We start from the raw sequence: 17,849 nt of genomic DNA, 5'->3' as shown, positions 1-17,849 counted from the left end.
GTTCTTTTTCTCTAATTGTGTTGTTGACGTGCAGATTTGAAGAGGATATTTGGGCTGATTTGAAATTCTTTTTGCAAGCCTTCTTAAATTCTCGAAACCAAACGTTATGAGATCAGTGTTTCATCAGGTTGTAATCTTCTTGTTTCGTGCTTCACAAGATCGTGTTGCTTCGTTTTTCGATTTTCATCATTCTCGTCAGGTAAGAATTTGGTAAAAATTTATCGTTTATACTTCGAAATTCAAAGTGTGTTTCTTTTTATTACGTATCTAAAGTCTATTATTTAAATTTCTCATTTTCAATTCGAAATTTCTGGTGATTTTCTACTGTTTTGTCCATGTACAATGCGTTGGCTTCTGCTGGAGTCCAACCTGACATTGTGACGCTTAACACCTTGATAAATTGCTACTCTTATATGGGTCGAGTGGATTTCGGGTTTGCTATTTTGGGGAATATTTTAAAATGTGGATTTCAACTCGATGCTTTTACTTTCAGTTCTCTTCTTAAGGGGATTTCGGGTGGATTGTTTGATCCATCTGCATTCACAAATTTAGTCCAGCCTTCGGGGGAAATCAGTTCCACTGAATGAGCTGAAGTGCCTCAGACCAACCTTTGTATTCCATTTTCTTTATTTGTTTTGATTCCTTTAATCTTTGGGTGCAATTTTCACTACACCATATCTGTTGAAAAAAGACATGGCAGATGTGTCGTTTTTCCAAAAAAAAAGACACTTATGGGTGTCGTATGGTGACCCATTTTTTTTGCAGTCGTTTTTTTTCTACAACACTTGACAAGTGTCGTTTTTCATTTTTTCATTTTTTTTAAAACAAGGCCGAATCAGGGCCAAAAGAAGCCCCTAGCCCAAAATCTACTAAATCATAGCCAAAAGAAGCCCACCCAATCAGGTAATTGGATCCATTCTTTCCTAACCCAAAATTCTCTTTAGAAGCACAGCCCATATCCAAATATACCTTCCATAAAAAAATAAAGAACTTCACAAAGTAAATAATGGGTTGATCCTCCCACAAAGACTCAACATGCCCAAAATCGGACAAAGAGTGACGCGATGTATTAATGTTAGTGTGTCCATAAACCACTACACTATTTAACCAAAGTCCTACCCGGTGATGAAGCCCAATCCGGACTTTGGTCGTCAAAACTAACAAGCATTAGAAGCCACCCTGCAGGGAGTTAAATAGTGTAATTACTAATTAGAGACAAGATGAAATTAATAGCAGTGATCACTAAAAGTAGCTTTGCATCTGCTCTAGTCAATTTTCGATCAGAAGGTAGGTTTGCATCTTTTGGATTAGCTAATTGTATGTGGAATTGTGGATAAGAAAACTACTCTTGATTCATAAAAATCAATTATTAACTAGTCGTCATACTCATTAGTACTTGTTACATAATCCACTGCTCCAAGAGACAATAAATTAGTGGACAGGGCAGCAAGAATGTATTAAAAAAGAATAATGTTGATGCATACTCCTTAATCCCCCCCCCCCCTCTCAATCCCACATATATAAGAAACACATTTCATACGATCAAAACTAGGCACCTTGATAAATCGAAGAGGCAGGACCTAGACATCCCTGTTCTCATCATCTTGAAAGATGATGCATGTAATCTAACAAAAATGGTGCTAAGTTCAGAAACCCACGTTTGTCGATGAGGAGCTAGACTTTCCAACCTGGTTTTTTGAAGGTAGGGCTTTTTGCTATACCGGTTAACACGCATTCATGTCCACTAAAAGCAATCTCTAACCTTCTTTATAATAAGGATGGAGATTTTCAAAATTGGGAATAAGTACTAACTCCCGCCGAGACATCAATAAAAGATAAAAACATAAGCAAAATAAACACACGAAGGCCCGGAATGAACAAAAAAATAACATTGGAGGGTCATTCTTTAACTAGGAAAAAACTAAACCATCATGTTTTCCATTCAGAGGCAATTAGAAAATAAAGACCAACTGCTATATCTGACCTAAAAATCCATAAAATGACAATACAATTTTGCTATGCTACTAAACATGACAATATGTATACCAGCGTGATAGAATTGGCGTGTTTCTAATAATATAGATATACCTAGGGTGCGGAGAGCCCTTGATTGGCTTCTCTCATTACTTTCTCCATGAATACTCATCGGTGGTGGTATATCAGCAACCTTGTTACTAATAAATTTGGCACCTTAATTGATCTCTTCACTCTTAGTTTCCTACATAAACACAATAGCAGTTAGCAACTAAATATAGGTAAGAGCAATAAACTAACATAAAGAATGATATGAAATTAAACCTTCTCTTTGAGCAATGGCATTTACCACTACTTCCACATTTGACATTTCCATCTGTTCCCCTAACGGAACACCTCCTTTTGTGCATTTGTTGAGAACTTGATGATTTGTGGTGCACCAATCAACCTGGGAAAGAGTTGCTACTCAAGTTAGCCACACTCTTGTCAAAGCTTCCTTTGTATTATGTCTAGGTGGAAATACTGCATCTTGTTCCTTGGTGTTAACATCGTAGAAGCAGCGAGAAACTAACTTGTTTGCTTTGACTGAAAGCGGGCAAAATTGAATTTTTTCGTGGTGGCTAAATGAATTTCCTAAAATAGTTGTTCATAGAGAAGATGACACGCTCTGCCCGGTCTCACTTTCGGGACCTTGCTCTCCAAACTAAAGACATTACAGCAGTGAAATGTTTACGAAGTAGTAGCTCATTATCGGTAGCTCACCGCCACATCTAATAAGGTCCAAACACTATCCTGTAAGGAAGAATGATTGCCCATGATAAATCACCTCTTCCCAAGTAAGCGACAATATAAGATTTTATTTTCTTCATTAAATGCAGATCTTAATGAAGCAACAAATTTTCTCATACTTATTAAGAAACAAAAATTTAATCTGTAGAACGCAGATTGTTTATTAAAGGCAGATTTTAAAAAGAAGTGAAGTCAAAACACACAAAAACTCTTATGTACTATTGTGGTTCGGTGAAATCAAAATCAAATGTAAAATATGAAATGTGAGGAAATAGTTGTAATACCCATCAACATTCAGCAAACCCACCTGCACAAAAAGAAATAAATAGCTTCAAATCTCATTTAGGAAAAAAAAAAAACATAAAAAGTTCTTAGATATGTGCAATTTTGCTTCTTGGTTTGTCATGGATACCAAGTTGAGCCCAAGTGATAACTTCCAATAACTCTTCCAATGTTCCATACCCACCTAAATACACAAATAACTCTTCCATCTTACAGAGAATAGAAATAAATGGGGTGATGGAATCAGAAAAGGTAAGATTTTAGACACTGGTAATGCAATGAAGCAATCGAATGCCTAGCCATTTCAGCTTTCCTTCGATGCATGTCGCTCTTGGTTTTACTTCTCCAATAGCTTCACCGGTTATCTACTTAATAAACAATTTTTTTAGACCAAATAATGAATTATAAAAGCACATATCTCAATACATTTGACATTTTCAGCAAAACACTTTAGTTAGGCAAGGTGATATTAAATCCTCGCACTGAATGGCTCCAACTTATTCTCGGTGACTAAAAAAGTTGACAAGCCTGCACGAGAACCATTTTCAAAAAGGAAGAGGCACCAACTTATTTTTCCCGACTGCAAATGGAAATCGTGAATCACCATATATACGCCTCGGGCGTAATCTAACTTCTTGTGTAGAGAGACGGGAGCCAATGAAGCCAGTTATTAATGCCTCCTCTTGGCACGGTAACACGCGCATCTGAGAAAATGGTCAATGAAAGCTCATTTGTAACGACAAGAATTGGAATAAAAATTACTACTTACATAGAAGGATTGATGATTGGAAAGGCATACAAAGACGAACTAAACCAATACGTTGATTTTCAAAGCCTGAAAAACCGTTACCAATTATAAATGCTCTTCTAATCATGTAAATCCCACCTTGAATATCTCCAACATCCCTATTGATGGCGTGCTTGGTGGCTCACGGAAGCCTTATTGGCCTCATTATTATTTACTTTTTTTTTCAACCTACTAATTACTAAACACTAATTATTAAAACAAAATCCCCTTTCTTTTCTTTCTTTCTTTCAATTAAATAATTTAATAAGTTTTGTAATTGAGATTGGTTTTAAATTTGAACTAAAAAACAGTTTTTTCTTTATCGTCGCGAAATCAGTTTTGTTGTGGTGGGTATTAATGGGCCTTTTTTTTTTGTTAGTTTTAGTGCTAGATAATGATATCAGCAATTCACTATTTTGTTAATACCGTGACCTTCAACTTCACTTATGGACAGAAGATCCATGAGAAAAATCACTACAAATTCACCAACCTATATTCTAGTAGATTTGCGCGTCCAAGCCATATATAAGCAACCACACATAAACTTGTAGGAGAATAGTTAAAAACTTATTAAATTAAGAAAGTCAAGTCAAAGCAATACCAAATGAAGATATTGATGAAAGGTGTCTCAATTGTTTAGATCCAAATTAAGCCATATATACTTGAGCAGTAATAAGGTTAAAACAGATCTCGGGTGAGCGGGAAAATATCTCGCTACTCTCTATTAATAGCATAAAGATAGAGTTATCATAACCCATAAAGAACATCAAAGGCATGGGAAGTAGTACATACATGATAACTGCATGAAGATAGAGAAGTCCACCATTACTTCAACAATTTAATACGACATTGATTTACTTATGACCTTCAATGGCATCCCACAATTTCTGAAAAGATATTACATCAATTACTAGTCTTCAGTCATGATTTTGTAACTCTTTCTACAATCTAGAACTGGTATAAGCAATTAAATAGTATCACAAAATGAAGCAGATTTTCACTCATATAACGTCCATGCTAGATAGAGGTACATTACCTGTTAACATTGGCCACCAATTATTGTAAAGGGCACATGCCTACAACACCACACATAGAATTGATTAGGTAATGGTTAAAAAAAATGAATCTGAAATCTGGTTAAAAAACAAAGGCCCCAAGTTCAGCCAAGACACTTTACATGCTGCTACAAGGTAACAAGATCAACATGTAAAAGAGAGTTTTGTGACATCATGGAGGCAAGAGCTTAGATTTTGTCTACAAAGAGCTTCTATTTTCAAAAGAACTAAAATCAATGCTAACAAGCCATTATTACGCTTAACATGTTCCATATTTTTTTTTCAAATTGGTTGAATTGGTGCAGTGATACTTGACTCACCAAATTTCAAGAAATTGCATCGTTATACCGGTTTAAAACTCATAAGCTTTAAGTATTTGGAGGCACGGAGTCTGATGATATACCTTTAAAAAGGGTATAAACTCATAAGAATAGAAAATGAGCATAAAGCAAAGCTAAATAAACTCAAAAGGGTATAAACTTTAAAAAGTGAAGATAAGAAAGTTCGATTACATTATGTATCTTTGAAGATGCAAGAAAATGTACGCGACATAATTCAGTATTAACAAATGACAGTGTATTAACAAGCTTAATTCGAGTCGATAATTTTATTGGAGCATTGGAATTCAATTTCCAAATTTCGAGAAGCTCCAAAATTCCTAAACACAATATTAAATTCCTATACACACACTGAAAGTTCAGTTAAAATTCGTTAATTTTTTTTTCCAGAACCTAAAACTTACAATACAACAAACAACTGACAAAATGCAATTGAATTATAACTGACTGATACTTTTGTAACCATTACTAGTCATTTCCACCATAACATTAATGTTTTCTAATAAGGAGACCACACATTTCAAGTCATTTCAAGCTTTATTTCATATCGTCACATCACAAAAAAGCTAAAAACAATCAATAATAAGCTAAAAACATATCCAAAATAAACATTTAACATTTATACAAAAATTGAGGGCTATGAAAGCAAGGTTTGTTTACTTATCGATGATATTAAAACAATGATTAAACAAAGCTGAAAGTGAACAATCTGTAATGATTAAAAGTGATCGAAATCAATCAAAACATCAATTGAAGTGATCGAAATTAAAACTAAAATCGTTTATTTGGGATCGAAATCAAAAGATCAATTTAAGTGACCGAAATTACCCAAGAGAGATGGTATGTGATTGAGAAGAGAGTGATTTGAGAGCGATTTGAGATTTGAGATTCGAGAGTGATTTGAGATCGAGAGGCGATTTGAGAGCGAGGGTTTTCTTTATTTTGTGAAGAGAACGAATGAGTGAAAAGTGATTTTTCTTTTTCTTTTTGTTCTCTCCTGTTTTTATCTATGGGTTCGATCCGGCGCCTCATCGGGGACTTCAACGACACACGTGGTGCGTGCTCATAACAGACTAAAGAAGGGCGTCGGTAGTCTTGTCTTTTTTTTCGAATATCTGGTGTAGTGTTTATGTCATTTGATGGACTTTTTATTGGATTGTGCTGAGGTGCCTGATGCGCCAGTTGATCTCACATGCGCCGAAACACCTCTTTTAACTCCCATAGTTTGATGGTGATTTTTTAAGCATTGTTCTTATAAAGGTTGCTTGTTATCCGAGTGACCAGGAAAGGTTTTTGTTGTTGTTAAAGTAGCTGGAAAGAATGTCATGTCGACAACATCAGTTGTGACGACTGGGATAGTTTCTTACAAGTAGGTTTCAGTTCACTACATTGATGTTCCTTTGAAAACTTTATGTATTACAATTGAAGATATGTCCAAAAGGAGCATCTCACCGAATGTAGTAACCTTCAACATTCTGGTTTATGCTCTTTGCAAAGAGGGTAAGACCAACGAAGCACTTTAAGTTTCAGAATTGATGCTTCAAAGAGGTATAATACCTACTGTCGTTACATTTAATGCTTTGATCTATGGCCTCCTTTGCATTTATTAATGCATTGGAATGGTATGCTTTCCTCTGAACATCGATCTTATTTTGTCGAGTGGTGTGCTTTATTAATGCATTGGAGTCATCCTCATGGCTTATTGTTTCCATGCTGCCAGTGGATCTAAAATCTGAGTCTCTCACCTATTTAGCAGATAATTATCCAAGTTGATAATTAATTGAATGAAGAGAAAGGAAAAATGGAAGTCATGATAAAGATTGGATATCATGCTCATTTTTGTTTAAGAACTGACCTCCTGTAACTATTGTGTTATCGGCTAATGCTTCAACATCTTTAGCAGCAACCTCTTCGTCTATGGCCTGTTTTTCTATGTTCTCATTTTCGCCAGCTCTCTCAACTCGGTCAGGCATCTGTTACAAGAGTTAAAGCTTCAAGAAGTAGATCACAAACGAAATGTATAGTGGATTGACAACAACATATATCTATATTTCATTTTACCTCGTTGTTTACAGTTGTAATTAGAGTGCTGATTTATTTCCTTTTATCTTGTTTGTTAAACTTCTTGACATGTTGGGGTTTTCAAGCTTGGAAGCCTTGCATGTAAGTTTGGGTGTGCACTCCTCTTGTTTGCTTGCCAAATCTCCTTGCCATTCCCTAATTTCGATCTATGGATATTGATGTGGAGTTCTCTCAAGCAAATCTCCTTGCCATTCCCTAATTTTGATCTATGGATATTGATGTGGAGTTCTCTCTCAAATTCTTGCTGCTGTAATTCTTAAATTTGCTCATCATCTTGTTGGTTTTGGAGTGGGTTTTCTTGAATAGCTCGTTGGTTGCTCAAGGTTGAGGTAGGTGCTCTACTTCTTGTTTATTTCCATCATATTAAGAGCATGCTAAGGATTTACCTTAAGACTTGATTCATGTGTTTCTTGTGTTAGACTTCACCTCATTTTATTGAGTTCTAGTGTATGTATGGTGCTGAATTTCATAAACATGTTTAATCCATGTTCTAAGTTCTAACTAGTATGGTTTTTCGACGCATATTGAAGTATGGCTCACAAAACTTGTTTAGATTGCTGTAAATCCATTTTCATTGCTTGTAGTAGTTTAGTTATTAATTGTAAATATGTATTCAGCCATAAAACTTGAACTGCAACAAGTCTTAAGATCTAAAAATTGCAAAATTTTAGTAAGAGGTTCGGATTTGGTGATTTTTAGGGTAAAAAGAGCTATACACCATTTATTGTCATAACTTTCTCGTTATGACTCTATTTGTGGAACCATTTTCACCATTGTCTATGTGATTTCAGTGAGCATCTTTTAGAACTACTGAAATGCTTAGAGCTGGTAATTTAGTTCTATCAATTGGCCGTCCTTTGTTGTTGGTCGGAATACATCGAGACTTGGTATGTTGGTTCTGAAAATGTTGAGTTTAAGGTAATAGAGAACAAAAGTTGAATTGGTATACTGGTGATTCCTATGGTATATTAGTTTTAATCTTGTTACGCATATCTTTTGTAGGTTATTGGTTCGACTTTCCTAAAAAACACAACTAAGATTGTTTTAAAACTTTAAAACACCCTAGCACTAAATATAAGATTTATGGTTGCTATGAACCTGAGCACCTGCTTTCTTTGCCCTGCGAGTTGTCACGTGTGTTTACTAATTATTTCTTTTTTGTAGTGGACACTAGGTTTTGATGGCCATGAATTTATTGCAGATGAGTTTTAAGTGCTTGGATTCTTGTGTATAATTTCTTTCCTAAAGTGTATTAAATTTGTAAAGAGTAACTCTAATTCTAGTTATTTCAGTCGTAAATGCAACCTCATCTAGATTTAAGATTGATTAAAGGAATGAGAGCTTCTTGTTTTCGTATAATGTTTTTGATTTTTTTTTAATCTCTTATTCAGTTAGTTTTCACTTAACAGGATGTTTCTTCACGAGTATGCAACAATGGTGATCTCGACAGATTATACGTCACAACCAACTAACTATACTTCAACAATGGTGATCTCGATAGATTTAACAAGGTATCATAAGTGTTTAGTTATACGATTTCTAACCTGTACCTGTCGTACTTTTACTTTTTCTTTATTTTTTAATTACAATTATTTCTTTCTCAAAGTGATCAAACTTTGATTATTCATGGCTGAATGTTCTTAGGTCGAGAATGCCAACATAAAGGAGAATGTTCTTGGCCGGTGAAGTTATTGAGATTTTCATTTTTTTTTCTTTTGTAATTTTTTCATTGCAATATATTACAATGTAGAATACAGAACAAGATGGAATAAGTTGGTTTCGAGGTTCTTTATAATATATTGGTATTGATTATAATTTGGATTTTCGATTACTAAAGTATAATACTATAAGGACATGCACTGAAGGTAAGGGTATAGTCAATTGGACTGACCTAGCATGCTTAACATTAACTTGCATGCATGGATGATTAATTTTTATATACTTAGCATGTTTGTTTTCGAGATCTTGGTTAATTCAATCTTTGGTTTTGTGAGTTTTCTTTTATATATCTTTCGGGATAATTAATTAGGTGTAGGATGGTTATGGTGATTGGTGGTTATTTGTAGGTGTAAGACCTTTGCTAGGTGATTCGTGGATTGCATGTGAAAAGATCTAAGAATTGAAATATCAATTATTATTATTATTATTATTATTTTAAAATGACTGCCACGGTCTAAAGGCGTCTAAAAAAAACAGATCCCAAGAACCAAAATCGTAGGAAAAACTGACCTTTTGCCACATGCAAACACCGTCGCTATTGGTAGGTTTTACCCACAGTCATGGTTGTGGGTAGACCATTTCCGACGCACAAAAAGCCCACGGTCCTGCGACAGTCCAAAACCGTGGGAAAAGGTTTTGGACCATGGAGTAAAACCTGTTTTCTTGTAGTGTTTGTTTTAGTTGTTTTTTTTAATGGGTGTGTTTAGATTCAAACTTCCAGACTTTGTGTTGCAGACTGTGTGATGATGTGTGACTTGCAGATTGGTGTTATGCTGTGCGATATGATGGAGATTGGTGTTGCAGACTTGCATAAACAAACTAGTATTGATAAGGCGTTGGTGGGATATATATCAAGTTTTTAGAGGTAGTTCAAGGTTTACTTGCTTGGCTAAAGTGATGGCTGTCCTTGATCGATGTTTAAGATGAAACGTACATAATCTAGTATATATTTCAAGGGAGTATGATACGGTCGTTCAATTCCACCAAGGTCTTTGCAGTACTTTCATATAATTCTCCATTTCAAGACAACTACTAGTAAAGTGCAAAACTGGTATACGTGGTAGTCTTAGAAGATAAGGTCGCATAGTCGTAGGAGAAGATGAGAAAATCTACTCGGGCGTCTTTAGAAATGTAATCTTGTTGCATACATGCATGAATTTTTTTCCAACGCCAAGTTTGACCCATATGCCATTTGGAATGACATATATTTTTGCTATGCCAGTTGGAATGACATAGTATGGCTTATTTTAAGACAACAACACTCTAAATTGTTTGTATATATGACATAAAAATATAAATAATGTAGTACATAATTTTGAATGTCATAATCATTTTATGCTTATTGAAGTAACATGACTTTTTCCAGCCAGATGCCATTTGGTATGCAATATACCTTTATTATGACATTTTGAATGACATAAGTACGATTTGTTTCAACAACACATTAGCATTTAGTTTGGTGTCTAATGACTCTAAATTACACTATAATAAACATAATGTATAACAGTGTATTGTAATGTATATTATATGTATGTAATTCTAAATGTCAAATTTGATTCATATGTAATGTGCCATTTGGAATGACATACTTTTACTATATCATCTAGAATAACATAGGTATTGATTTGTTTCAACACCACACACTACTAAAAAAATGACATATTATGACTCTTGTTTTTTATCTATCTTGACGGCTTTGTTAAAAACCGTCAAGATAGGTGTTTTAGTAATATTTTTATGACGGCTATTACAATATTATGTCGTGTATGACACAAGCGTCACATAATTATAATAAATTTATGACGGCTATTACAATATTATGTCGTGTATGAGACAAGCGTCAAGAAAATATATTATATTTATGACGGCTGTTGCAACATTATGTCGTGTATGACACAAGCGTCAAAAAAATATAATAATTTTATGACGGTTGTTGCAACATTATGTCCTGTATGAGACAAGCATCAAGAAAATATATTAAATTTATGATGGCTGTTGCAACATTATGTCGTGTATGACACAAGCGTCAAAAAAATATAATAATTTTATGACAGCTGTTGCAACATTATGTCCTGTATGTCACAAGCGTCAAAAAAATATAATAATTTTATGACGGCTGTTGCAACATTATGTCGTGTATGACACAAACGTCAAAAACATTTAATAATTTTATGACGGCTGTTGGAACATTATGTCGTGTATGACACAAGTGTCAAAAAAATATGATGGTGTTTCCTAAAACAGTCAAATTAGCAATAGAATAAACCGTCAACATTCTCACAATTTTTTGGGGACTCGCTGGGTTGGACCATTTATTAAACCGTCAACAAGTTAACCGAAACAAGGAATGCCAAAATCAATAACCGTCAATAGACTCCTCACTTATGGAAACAGCTTTATCGAATTTTTTTTTATGGAAACAGCAATATTGAGAAATCCAAGTTCCCCTCGCGATAAAAATTCTCCCGCTCACCCCAATTATTTTTCCCTCTCGCCGGATATTAAGGGATTGATGTTAGGGTTCGCCTATTTATATTTCTTCCCCTTCCATTGCAAACCCTACCAGTTACGCCTTTTTCTTTTTCTTTGTCTCATTGGTTTCTCGCACACTCATTTCCTCGCTGTGCTTAAACTTGCTTGAGAAGGGATCAGTCTGATTACTACTACAACAGAAGGTTTCTTAAATCTAAAAGTAAGTTTCTTTTTCTTGTTTCAAATTTGCACGCATGTTATTGTTGTGTTTAAACTGGTTAAGTTCTGGTTTACATGCTTACTTCCATCATCTTAGTAAGTTGATACTTTCATATTGTGATATAGCTCTTTCAATGTGTATTAATCTATGTTCATATTTATTTCGTATTTTGCCTTCTAGAAACTGAAAACACTAACGGAGAACACTAACTTCAAGAGAAACACAGTTGTACCCAACACATTTGTATTTGACTCCACAATTAAACTTGCAGAATGAACTTCATTGAAAAAAAAAATGTAGTGATTCATTTTATTTAGCGAACAGATAGGATATGCATGAATTTGTTAACTTGATCCCAACTCTTCATGGTGCAATTTTTTCCATGTACATTGGTCTTGTGAGTTTATTAATCTGTCTCATCAAAATGCAAAACTATGATCTCTAAAAAAGCAATGTAATAGACTATAGACTAATAGATGATAGCACAGAAAAACCAATCCATTAAGATGTAAAGAGGGATCCCATGTGAGTGCCAGCTTTAGCTTTTTGGTGGAACTATAAATCATAGAAGGTTGTAAAGAAGGTGGGGCTGGATCATGGAAAGATAGAGTCTCTTTAAAATGTATGTAATGTCGGGTTCAGTTATTATTGCCACTAAAGTGCCTTTTTCTTACTTTAATGCGCATTATGAAGGGAAGCATGTCTTCTCCCCTGTGCCATTATATATAGTTAGTCTATTCTTCACATGGACTAGTTGTTGTATACCTTGGCATCTCGAGACCATTTGAGAGAATGCAAATCACTCGCACTATAGATTGCCTAACTCTATAACTTTAGGTATCCCAGCCAATTTCTAGTATATATAAGAAGCAATTATTCAGTGCAGTTGCTTCAGCATTGTCATGGGTTTATGTCCTCGAATCTCAGTAGGTGTAGAATTCTGTAGTTACTCCGCAAAAGAGAGATTATGCAGACAAGGAATAAGCAGAATCAGGAGATGATGCAGTAAATTTCCAGATTAAAAAAAAATGGATAACAGTAGCAACTTAAAGAGTACGAACGGTTTGCCCAACTATTCCACCCTTTTTTTCCAAACACGAAGTATAAAATTTGGTTTTTCTTCAATAGCATGTCATCATACTTTCAGCCAAATGTAGGCATGTAGCCAAATGTAGGCATGTAGCCAAATGAAATAAAAGTGAATTAACTTAAGTAAGATAAACCTCTTACGTGCTAACGATAAGTTCTTTGCCTTAACAGAGTTGAATATTAATTGAGTATGCTTAGACTTTGTATTTTGCCTTCTAGTTATTACTTACGTGTATTGTCATTTACTACGTATAAATATTTTCTTATAGTATGGTCATGTTATTGGGATTCCTCGTATGTTTTTTTAAAAAAAATGTATGTATGTCTAGTGTAATTGGGATTTATGAAAAGGAACTGCTTTCTCTTGTCGATCACCACGTTCGTTCATTTTGCTTGGAATTCCTAAATATGGTGTACTCTCTCTTTCTCTACATATCCTTTTCTCCACATGAGTAACAGTTAATGAAGTGATAAGGTACTGATATTATTAAGCTTTAGTTTAGGTAGTGAGGAACTTTTTCACCTTGATAGAGAAATCCTTCTTGTTGTTAGCTTTTGTGTGACTCTAACTTTATCATAAAAAATTGAATTAATTGAAATATATGTCCTCTATACCATTCTCCCTTGACTCTAAAAGTAAGGTTTCTGAATTTTGACTAATTGATAACTTGTATTGTATACTAGACCACACACGTGGAAAGATTAATTGTTGAGCTGCTATTGTATATCTTACTTGAGGTTGATTTTATTAACCTTTTAGTTCTTAGTGTTGGTTTCATATTTAAGCTAATATGGTCAATTAAAACTGTAGGTGAAACTATCCTAAAACATTTAATTTAAAGGTCATAATTCATCTAAGTTATTTCCTTTATATACTTTTGCATTTTTTATTTATTTATATGTTTAGCAAAATTGAGTGCTTTGTTTGGATGTCTTCAGGAATTTCTTGTCACATACTTATTAGATACTAAATGGACAAATCGTGGATGTCCAAGGATAGGTTGTCAGATGAATATATTCAAGGGGTTGCAAATTTTCTTTTATTTGCAAACCCCACAGAGAATGAGGAGACTTGTATGAGATGTCCATGTGAGCACTGTGTCAATCTGTGTGAGTTAAGTCAAAAGGTGGTTAGAAATCACCTTTTCCATCATGGTATTGATAAGCAATACACGATATGGGTATTTCATGGGGAGCAAATTCTTAGTGCAGCTCCTTGTTTTGATAGACAGGATGCCTTCGTTCACGGGATGGAAACTCCAGACAATGTAGCGAGCACAAAAAAATTGCTACAAAATTTGGACTTGAACAATATCCGGGGATCCCGGAGAGTTTGGAAAACGGCTTAAAGATGCTGAGGAACCATTATATGAAGGGTGTTCCAAGTATACCAAGTTATCAATGGTGGTGAAATTGTACAATCTAAAAGCGAAGGGTGGGTGGTCTGACAAGTCTTTTTCTGAGTTGTTGAGATTGTTTAGAGACGGGCTTCCTGAAGGTAATTTACTACCCTCTTCAATGGGGAAGGTGAAGAAGATGTTGTCCGTTTATGGAATGAAGTATGAAAAGATACATGCATGTCCTAACGATTGTATACTATATAGAGGTGATGCTAATAAGGATCGCACTACGTGTCCTACTTGTGGAGTGTCAAGGTTTAAGGAGAATAAGAATATGACTGAGACAAGCAAAGGTGTGCCCGCAAAAGTTATATGGTATTTTCCACCCATCCCGAGGTTCAGAAAGATGTTCCAGTCTGTAAAAACTGCTGAGGATTTGACATGGCATGCCAATGAAAGAGAAGTTGATGACAAACTTCGTCACCCAGCAGATTCCCCGGCATGGAAGTCTGTAGATGCTATGTGGCTAGAGTTTGCAGCAGATTCAAGGAATCTTCGTCTAGCCCTTTCTATAGATGGATTCAACCCACATGGTTCTTTGAGTAGTAAATACAGTTGTTGGCCTGTTATGTTGATCACTTACAACCTTCCACCTTGGTTGTGCGTGAAAAGAAAGTTTATGATGTTAACTATGTTAATATCAGGTCCACGACAACCAGGAAACGATATAGATGTATACTTGCAGCCTTTGATTGATGACTTAAAAGTTCTATGGAATACTGGGGTTGATGTTTATGATGTTTATCGACAAGAAACCTTCACATTGAGATCTGTGTTATTATGGACAATAAATGATTTCCCTGCGTTTGGTAATCTATCTGGTTGTTGTGTTAAAGGGTATTATGCTTGTCCTGTATGTGGTGAAAAAACACGTTCGTTTAGATTAAAGCATTCTTGTAAAAATGTATACATGGCCACCAGAAGATTCCTCCCAAAGAACCACCCATTTAGAAAACAAAGGAAGGCGTTTTATGGCAAGCAAGAGTTTGAGTTATAGCCAGAAGTGTTGGATGGTGATAAAGTAAAAGCAAAGGTTAGCATGATCAAAGTCTCTGGGGGAAAAAAGAAGAAGAACACATGTTTAAGCAAATCAATGCAAAAAGGGGGGAAAAAAGGTCACAGGAGGAAAATCAGTAAAGCGAGTGGGTAAAAGGAAGCGACGAGGTGTAGGAGGACAAGCAAAGAGGTCAACCACACCAAGGTCAAAACAGGTTGATGATGGAGTCGACGAAGTTGTTAAGAAATGTTGGAAGAAGAAGTCAGTGTTTTTTGAATTGGACTACTGGGAGTTTTTGCTTGTCAGACACATTTTGGATGTCATGCACATTGAGAAGAATGTGTGTGACAACATTATTGGTACATTGCTTAACATTCCCTCGAAAACAAAGGACACTGTTAATGGTTGTCTTGACCTTCAGGACATGGGAAAGGATGAACTAGCACCAAAGATTGGTAAAACTAGGACATTCTTACCCCCAGCTTGTTACACATTATCTAGAGCTGAAAAACATAGGGTTTGCCAAACATTGCATGAGATGAAAGTCCCAGAAGGATACTCTTCTAATTTCAAGACATGTGTTTCAATGGAAGAGTTGAAGTTACAAGGGCTGAAGTCACACGACTGCCATGTTTTGATGCAGCAATTGCTTCTAGTGGCAATACGGTCTGTCTTGCCGAAACATGTGAGGTATACAATTATTAGACTGTGCTTCTTCTTTAATGCACTTTGTGCGAAAGTAATAGATGTGATGAAGTTGAGTAAAATTCAAAGGGATGTCGTCGTCACACTATGTTTGTTGGAGAAATACTTTCCACCGTCGTTCTTCGACATCATGGTTCATCTCACTGTCCATCTCGTTAGAGAGGTTAAACTTTGCAGTCCAGTTTTCTTCCGATGGATGTACCCATTTGAGAGGTAAAAAAACTTTATCCCACTTTTTTGTCTTTATAATGTATGAAAAATGGAGAATCATCCTATCCTTTTGTCTTATAATGTCTTAGGTATATGAGTGTTTTGAAGGGTTATGTACGAAATCGCAATCGTCCAGAAGGTTGCATGGCTGAAAATTATATTGCAGAGGAAGCAATTTAGTTTTGTAGTGAATTCTTATCTGATTTGGACCCAATTGGAGTTCCTACCAACTCTAAAATCACACCTTATGATATGCTTCTAGAAGGAATCACTCCAGTGGGGGGGTGTTGCCACTGCAGTTGATGGTACTGCCTTAGAGCAAGCACATCTTTATGTCTTGCGAAACACAAAAGTTGTTGAACCTTATATTGGGTAAATTTCTTTAAGTGTTTCCTTGTTGATTATTCCATTAGCTTAGAAATTCTATAACTAATTCATTCTAAAACTTAATAGGGAGCACATGGAGTACCTAAAGAAAAAACACCCCCGTTCCTCAAAGAAACCAACTTGGTTACAAGAAGAACACATCCGTACTTTTAGTGATTGGCTGAAAGGAAGGGTAAGATAAACTATTGTGAAGTAATAATTTTGTGTACGCCTTGGTTACTAACTTTAAACATAATATAGGTTTCAGAAGAGCGAAGCATCCCTAATAACAAAATCTCAAGTGTGTTAACTTGGATAGCTCAGGGACCTCGAATGCATGCATTGAAATATGAGAGTTATGTCATCAATGGTTATCGGTTTTCCACAAAAGGTCATGATGCTTCATGAGTGAATCAAAATAGTGGTGTAAGCTTGGTGGCAGGAGCAATGCAAGTTGCAAGTGCAAAGGACAAAAATCCAGACTTTTCCAACATGTCCTTCTATGGTGTTGTCATTGAAATATGGCTTCTTGATTATTTTCAGTTTCACATTCCAGTGTTCAAGTGTGATTGGGTTAACAGCGGGAATGGCATAAAAACCGATGATCTGGGTTTCACACTAGTGGATCTTGGTAGAGTTAGGCATAAATCTGATCCCTTTATCTTAGCCTCTCAAGCCAAGCAAGTCTTTTATGTTCCCAATCAACTTGATCCTAAATGGTCGATTGCTCTAACAGCTCCTAAAAGATGTTATAATGTTAGTGATATTGGTAATGACGTGTTTGATGGGGATATTGGAGATAGGGTTCAGCCTGAAGTCGTGCCAAGTGTTGATTCATTTGATGTGAATGATGAATCTCAACCAATTTTCTCACGTAAAGACTATGAGGGAATATGGGTCGAGAATGATTCTTCTAAAACCTAGTGTTTGTTTTTCCTCTCTTTATTGCAATTTTTTTGGTTGTAAGACTTTTATTAAGTGTTTTTAATAATTTCAAGTGATTGAGATTTTTTTTTAAAAGTGGTTAGTCCATCTTGTATTTATTCATTTTAATCGTCTATTTACTACTGCATTCAGTTTACTACTCTATATAATATGGTTTGAATGTAGATAATATGGTTTGAATGTGGATAATATGGTTTATCTTACGTACTAATGACTACTATATGTTATTCATAGTTCAGCGATGGATCCAGAAGAGGTTGTCCATTCAAAGGCGAAGAAGAACTAAGTGAAATACTAAAGCACTAAGTGAGTGAGAGGTGTGACCATAATGCATGCCTTGTCTTGTAAGTGGGATGGCATAATAATTATTGTTGAATTTAATGGAAAAGGTAAGCCTATAGGTCAAAAGGTGCGCAACA

General features: G+C 35.2%; 1 pseudogene; it reads left to right on the top strand.

Annotated features, from left to right (window-relative positions):
- Nucleotides 1–14,208: 14,208 nt before the first annotated feature.
- LOC147496233 (uncharacterized) lies at nucleotides 14,209–16,299 on the top strand (annotated as a pseudogene).
- The last annotated feature ends 1,550 nt before the right edge of the window (nucleotides 16,300–17,849 follow it).

The sequence above is a fragment of the Coptis chinensis genome, chromosome 5, assembly GCF_015680905.1.
Source record: "Coptis chinensis isolate HL-2020 chromosome 5, ASM1568090v1, whole genome shotgun sequence".
NCBI classification, from domain to species: Eukaryota; Viridiplantae; Streptophyta; class Magnoliopsida; order Ranunculales; family Ranunculaceae; genus Coptis; species Coptis chinensis.
The sequence above is the reverse complement of the archived record's forward strand: the minus strand, read 5'-3'. Positions and strand labels throughout refer to the sequence as shown.